The following is an 8,104-nucleotide window of genomic DNA, read 5'->3' as shown; positions in this document are numbered from 1 at the left end:
TGATGGTGATTAAGTTCCATTGGTTGTTCCCCCAAGTTACAGTAAGATGAACAGTTATTCAAATAGCAAATAACCTTCATAAGAACAAAGGAAACCAGGTGAGAATGCCTACTTTTAGTTTAGTGAAAAGTCACTCCTCCAGTCCCAAGAGAAGGGAGAAAGAATTAAGTACAGACTTTAGACTTGAAACCTAATATCAGGCTGCACCGTGGTGAAACCCACTGACAAGCAGACTTCTGTCATTATCCCAGCACTGGCGGATTAAGCCCCTAGTACTGTGTTAAGTAGGTGGCAGAAACTGCCTTCATTCTTTAACCTCAGGTGGCAAAGAATGAGAGCAAGCATGAGAGCTGGGGAACAAGACATGAAAGCAATCACAGTTCAATGTCAGATCTGCAAAAGGCAGAAATCAGTGGCCCTATATGCAGTTCAGAGCTCATAGAGAAATCTGTCTTCCTGTTCTAGTAGTACCATGCAGGAATCTGCACACGGATGGAACAGACCTTCATTGCCTACCTGAAGGACTGTGAGGTTCTCAGTGGCTCTGAGGTTCCAGCAAGATCTGGCTTAGCATCTGCCTTGATGTCCATGGCACTATCTCTGATTCTTCTACTCTTGTCAGGACAGCTCTCACCAGCCAGTACTTACAGAGCTCTTGCTTTGCCTTAGCAGCAGGGACAGACCTGTCACACTCCACTGGATCAATTTGCATCTTGGCCCGAATCACTGCCAGACAGAGTAGAAACCTCAGTGCATTCCTATGACAATGCAAGCCCTAGAACTATGAGATTCTGGAATGAGGCAGCTTTGTATCAGCCTAAGAAGCCAAAGGATTACCTTTACCAACACTTTCCCAGCATGGAGCAGCACAGCCTGAAGCAAGTTCACATTTGCCCTGCACTGTATGCTGGAAGTTGATGCTAAGCACATGAAACCTAATACTAGGCGGATCCCAGTGACTCTTACTCCCAAGCATGCTTCTACATATCTGTAATAGTCTTGATGGCAGGCAGTGGACACAACCCACTGAACATCTTTCCAGCCAGCATTACCTATGTTGATTGCTGAGGTCTTAGGCAACAAGTCCATCTAACCAGAAGGCAACTCAATAGCCTGATGGTACAGGTTGCTACAGCTATGGTATAGGAACCTGGAGCTTGTACAACCATGAAGGTTCTACCTAGAGTCAGGCAGGATACTGTAGTGCTGGATCACAGGCTAGTGACTGTAGAGGAGGCATCTGGGCCTATCTCATTTATCATAGAGAGGCTAGTGGGCATTGACTATCTTCTCAAGAGACTCTCCTTGTTCATTCACTATACTTGGGACAAAGCTGGGCTTGGATTATCCTTTAGTGCACAATCTGAGACAATACAGTATTGATATGAATGCTAGCTAGATTTGCAATAAGGGAAGTTAAGTGTCTATAGGCTGTGACAAAATGAGCAGTCTGCTTAGAATTTTTTTGAGAGACAAATTCAAACAAAGCCTTATTATGAAGACTGGAAAGAAACCACTCGATCTTTGAATTCCCAGATGATTTTTCAACATCAAGACTTTTCAGAAAGCTATGCAGCATGTAACAGTCAAAAAATAAGGTTCCCCAAACTGACCAGATAGTAATCTGTGTAGTATGGCTAAAAGATAGAAAATGGAAATATCTGTATGAACAAAACTCAACAAATTTCAAGAACATGTGGAGAAATGATTCAAAACTCTAATACATAAACAGAGCAAAGAGATGGAAGCAAAAAAAATGAGACAGAAATCTTTGCCGTGACAAATGTACTGTCAACTTAAAAACTTGGTAGAGGCATTAATAGTAGTATAGATTAGCCAGAAGAAATGATTCATGAGCTTGCAGATAGTCTATTGGAAAATACACAGTTGGAGGAAAGAATTACAATATTTTTATATGCAAGTTATAAAATATTGATTTTCCTGAGAGATCATATGTGACCAGATGGTCAATAAGCTGAGAAACCAGAAATTCTGAATAAATGTATAATATCAAATGAAATTATTTTCTTTAGAGTATTCAAGCATGATCTGGCACTATCAATTTTTTTCACTTTACATAACTGAGCTTCAACCCTATACAATAAACCACACAACCTACAAGGTAAGTCCTTAAAAGAGAATAAAGGTAAAGAATATTATTTCTATTATTGAAAGTGAGATTTAAGTGCTGACATAGCTGACTGATCACTTATTTATCAGCAACTCACGGATGTATTAGCAGGAAGCATTATAAAAGCTCTAGAGTAAGCCGGGCGTCAGTGGCTCATGCCTATAATCTTGGCTACTCAGGAGGCTGAGATCTGAGGATCAAGATTCAAACCAGCCCAGTCACAACAGTCCATGAGACTCTTATTTTTTAATTTATTTTTTATTGTAATTAGTAAAAGGGTTACATGATATTTGCCATATAGAAGGTGCATTAATTCACATACATTGATACCCTTTCACATGTCTTGGTACCCTTTACCCTCCCCCCCCGTCTTGGTTTTCCCCCCTTCCCTATCAAATTTCAAATAACCAAGTACAAATAAATTCAATATATCAGATAACAAAGTGAGGTACTGTAATAATATGAGATACCCAAGGGACAGCAAAGGAGATGAGAGATAACATAGTACATTAAGGACAACAATCATTCGTTATATGGCTTTTGTTTCAATATCCTGGAGGTCCTTTCAATTAGCTTCATACTATATGGCCTTATGTATCAAGGTTTTGCTCTATTGCAGATCTCTGCTAGTAGAGCCCAAGGTTTCTACCGATTATGACAAATGGGAAACCATTGAGCCTAAGTTCCTTTGAGTCTGGCTTACTTCACTTAATATGATCTTTTCTAAGTCTTTCCATTTCTTATTTTTAATTAACCACCAGAAAAACAGAAGTGGCACTGTGGCTCAAGTGGTGGAGTGTTAGTCTTGAGCTGAAGAGCTCAGTGGCAGCACCCAGGCCCAGGCTCAAGCTCCACAGCAATCAAAAAATTAAATAAATAAATAAATAAATAAATAGACTAGACTGTAAGCTCAGTATCATTTGAGGTAGGGAATCATAGTGCTTAGAGTAAGAATGCTTTCAGATGAAGTGCGTAATTCTATTCAATTTTCTGGGATTTGCTTCTTGTATCCCACATTTTCTTGCTCTTTTTTTTTAATTTTAGGTTTTATGTGGTCTGAACTCAAGGCGTAGGTGCTATCCCCGAGTTTTTTTTGGGGGTGGGGGGTGGGGAATGGCCTGGGCACTGTCCCTGAGTTCTTCAGCTCAAGGCTACCACCCTGCCCTGAGCCACAACCCCACTTCCCGTTTTCTAGTGACTAGTTGGAGATAAGAGTCTCCTTGGATTTGTATTACCTGGGCTGGCTTTGAACTGAGATCCTCAGATCTCAGCCTCCTGAGTAGCTAGGATTATAGGCATGAGCCACTGCACCGGGCTGCTATCTCTGAGCTTTTGTGCTTAAAGTCACTTTATCACTTTGAGCTATAGCCCCATTTATGTCTTTCAGATGGTCAATTGGAGATAAGACTTCTATGAACTTTCCTGCCCAGGCTGACTTTGAGCCATGAACTTCAGCTTTCAGCTTTCAATTCACTAGGATTCCAGGCATGAGCTGGATTTTTTTAAACCTATCATCTAGGAGTTTGTGATTGATATTTAATATTTTTTACAAGAATAGCTAGCTGGTGTTATGCTATTGATTTCCAAACTTTTCTCCAAAAATGGTCAACTGATTGGAACAATACTTTTGTCTGTTCCTTATGTAAGAATCTGGTTTTCTGCCCTGGCTAGCTTCAAACCAAGATTCTTAGATCTTAGCAAGAAGCTGAAAACCCTGGTGCGACCCACTAGCACCTGGCTAGGACAATCAATTTAATTTTTTTCCCAATCCTGGGACTTGAACTCAGGGACTGATCACTGTCCTTTGGGCTTTCTCAAGGCAAGAGCTCTACCACTTGAGCCACAGCACCACTTTGGGCTTTATTTATGTCTGTGATATTGAAGAATCGAAGCTGGGTCTTCGTGCATGGTAGATAGGCACTCTACCACTAGGCAAACTCCAGACCAAAGACAATCAGTTTTGAGATTGTAATTTCAGTAATTTTCATTACTTCAGTGCTATATCCCTATTTGATAACATAAGAGTTTTACAGAATAAATATTTGTTAATCTCATGAATTATTAATTAGACCTTTTCATTCTTCTAGGACATTTGTCTGTGGCTAAGAACAGCAAGGAGAATCAATAAGGATATTTAAGATAAAAAATTAAATTTAGAAGTCTCTCTGGGTTTCTGATTATGAAACACTTTTAATCACCACTATGCATCTTATCATTTACTTCATTTACTGTCCTATAAAAAAGAAGAACAGAATAGTCATCACTCTTTTCTTATTTTAACTTAGAAAATTTCTATATAAAAAGATGATGTAGAGACGGGTTGCAGTTATATGACAGGTAATTAGTACATTTCTTTTTGAACAGTGAGACCTCTCTCATTCTTTCACTGAAGGGCATGTGGGTTGATTCCATATCTTGGCTATGGTAAACAATGTTGCAATGAACATAGTTGTGCTGGTAGTTTTAATGAGACCTGGTTTGTGGTTAAAGGATATTGACACTGGCCCAATAGCCAGTGGGTTGATTCATGTGCCACCTTTGTACCAGCTCTGCTTCATTCCTCACTGAGGAAAGGCAAGCTGCCTGGAGATGTCCATATTGTCAACTGTAGCTTCTTTTCCACAGGGGACATAGCCCACTTCTTTCACATTATTAGGGAAACTTCTCATTTTTCCTCTCCATGCTCCAGTGCCTCTTTAGTTAGTGAATCAACCTTCAGTAAAGAAAGTTTCCTGGCTCAGGAATTAAGCTATAATACTTGTATTGACCATGTATGATAATCTTTATCAAATGCTGATTATAAACCATTAGTATATGACAAGACATCGGTATTTCTACATTTTAACTTGTTACATTTTTTAATCAGCCAGACATAGACCTAACCTGTGAATATATGACAGATGTGTTCGTGAAATATAGTTTGAGTATATGGACTTTTCCAATCTAATTCTGCTTTGTTCAGAAAAGAATAGAATATTTTAACATAAGTTATAGCTAGATTATCTTATAGTGCTGTAACATTTCTTTTTTATTAATGTTATGGGTATGTACTTTGTAATGCTTATGTGATAATGCAGCTAGAAAGTTGACCTTTCTCCCTCACTGTCGAATTTATTATACATATGAGAAATTAGTGCTTTATTGCTTTGTTTTTCCTTTACTTTGACCATGTGATATCCCTGATAAGTGACATGCCTTTTATTTTTCTTACTTGCATAAATGAAGAAACTAACATGTAATAAAGGCAACATAAAATCTAACTATAGGTCATAACTTTGCAATGTGTTTTGTAGCATTCTTGGATCAGTTGTTTGGCAGTAAATGCATAGTAATTTTTTTTGCCAGTCCTGGGTGTGGGCTCAGGGCCTGAGCACTGTCTTTGGGTTTTTCTCAAGGCTAGGGCTCTACCACATGAGCTGCAGCACCACTTCTGGCCTTTTTTCTATGTATGTGGTACCGAGAAATTGAACCTGGGTCTTCTGGCATGCTAGGCAAGCATTCTACCACTAAGCAAAATTCCCAGCCCCATCAGTCATTTTTTTCCACAGTAAAAGTAATATGTACTCTTCATAGAAAAATATGTGTTTGGAGATAAGACAAAAATATGTATATGAGATTTTTACTTTGATAATAAAGAACTGCCCCTAATAATATACATGTATAATTTACACATAGGATCATACTATAAGTGCTTTTTTAGGAACAGTATTTTCTACAAGAAGACTCATCTCAAGTTCTTCTCCCTATGCAGCCCACACTGAAATAGTTAAGGAGCCAGAAGCCCAGTGGTGCACACCTGTAATCCTATCTATTCAAAAGTCTTGGATCTAAGATCATTGTTCAAAGCTAGCAGGCAGGAAAGTCCCTAAGGCTCCGATCTCTATGTAACCACTAAGAAGCCAGAAGTGGAGCCATTGTTCAAGTGGTAAATCACGTGAGCAAAAAACCTCAGGGACAGCACTCTAGCCCTGAGTTCAAGCCAGGACCTACCAAAAAAAAAAAAAAGAAAAGAAAAGAAAAGAAAAGGAAGCAAGCAAGGAAGGAAGAAAGGAAGGAAAAAGAAAAAGAAAGAAAAAAAGAAATAGGCTTCCCTGTCAATTCCATTTACCAATGGCTAGAATTTTTTAGATTTTTCTTTCACTGAGCCTTATTTACTATTTTAAGGATTTTAATTTTAGAGGATGACAATAGTGCAGTTCTGAGGCTCCTGTTTAAATGACAGCATAAATATTAGCCATCTTGCTAGTTTGTTTTCAAGTTCTTCCTTCCTTAATTTTTCTCTTTTCTTTCACAAAGGATGTTTTATAGTTTATCTAATAGTTGTAGATATGTGTTTAAAAATAAGACATTATTCAGATAATTCAGTTTGCTATATTTCCAGAAAAATAAATCTTTTACAAATCAATATACTGAAATAATACCATTTTTCCTATTAACAATAGTAAGAAAGACAGGTACCAGTGAATCAATCATACCTATCTTCTAGTTACTATGTCCTGTCTCAGCAATTAGAGTGCTAGAGTTGTAGCTCCATAATAGAGTGCTTGCTTAATATACTCAAAGTTTTGGATTGATCGCTAGAATCACAATTTTTTTTTATTGTTGTAGTGGGTAAAATTTCTTTTCTTTTCTCTTTTCTCCCTCTCTCCCCCTTTCCTTCCTTCCTTCCTTCCTTCCTTCCTTCCTTCCTTCCTTCCTTCCTTCCTTCCTTCCTTCCCTCCCTGCCTCCTTCCTTTTTGGTGGTGGGGCTTGAATTCAGGGACTGGTCCTGTCCCTTAGCTATTTTGGTCAAGACCAGCACTCTACCACTTTGAGTCACAGCTCTACTTCTGATTTTCTGGTAGTTACTTGGAAATAAGAGTCTCCCGGACTTTTCTGCCCAGGCTGACTTTGAACTAGCTATCCTCAGATTTTAGCCTTCTAGTAGCTCTAATTATATGCTTGAGCCACCAGTTTCCAGCATGTAGTAGGATATATTTTCCTTCATTTATAAGGATTGACTATATTCTTGGTTCAGCAATAGTTGTCATTTCAATACTTGTTCAGAATGTTTCATATAACACTTGGTTTCAGCCTGAGGTTATAGCATTGTGGTATAGCACTTGTCTAGCTAGCTTGATGTCTTGGGTTCCATCCCAGCACCACAAAGGAGAGGAAAATCTGCAACTAATTTTTTATTTGATGTCTTTACTATTATAGGGTCATACTAATATATTTTAACTTAAAAAGTCCTCTTTAAGATGACAAGTTTTGATTATTGAATTGAAACAATCATTTACATCTTTTTTGTTTGAATGTATGTTTTCTTTAGTTGTACTGGAGTTGATCAAGGCTTTATTCTTGCTAGGTAAATTCTCTACTACTTGATCTAATCACCAGACGTGTATTCTTTATCACTGCATTAAAAATGGCATTTGAGGATTTGGTAATTATCCATATACTTCATAATAAGTTACGGAATTAGAAACCATGTTTCATGGTATTATAATTGAGTTTATGCAATTGGTTAACTGTAATAATTTCTCTTTTCCAGCTTTGAGTCTTGGTTTAATATCATTAGTCTTTCTGAAACTGATGACGATATTATAGCTAAAGAAAGAAAACAGAACGTATTGCATATTCTACACCAGGCATTGAATCTTTTCTCACTCTGCTTGTTCCATGCTCATAGAGAAAGAATTCTGGAGACCACTACCTCATTGTTGTATAGACTTAAAAACGAGTCTCCCTAAGTTGAAATGATTTTCCTACCCTTTCCCCTACTTCCATAAGTCACAGGATTTTATGGCTGTTAACTATAGATGATAATGGGCTTTTATTCTTTCCCCTAAATTGCTAGTAATGGTCTCTTTTTGTGCTACTTCTTCCTTCTGTTTATAAATATGATATATCATTTGTAGTGTGAAAGAATTTTAAGCCTGAGGATCTTAAGGAAATGACCTTTAATATCCCTAGGTTATTTGGCTTTCTAAA

This window comes from Megascapheus bottae, chromosome 15 (genome assembly GCF_031878675.1).
Source record: "Megascapheus bottae isolate mThoBot1 chromosome 15, mThoBot2.hap1, whole genome shotgun sequence".
Lineage (NCBI taxonomy): Eukaryota > Metazoa > Chordata > Mammalia > Rodentia > Geomyidae > Megascapheus > Megascapheus bottae.
Note: the sequence above shows the minus strand (reverse complement) of the source record.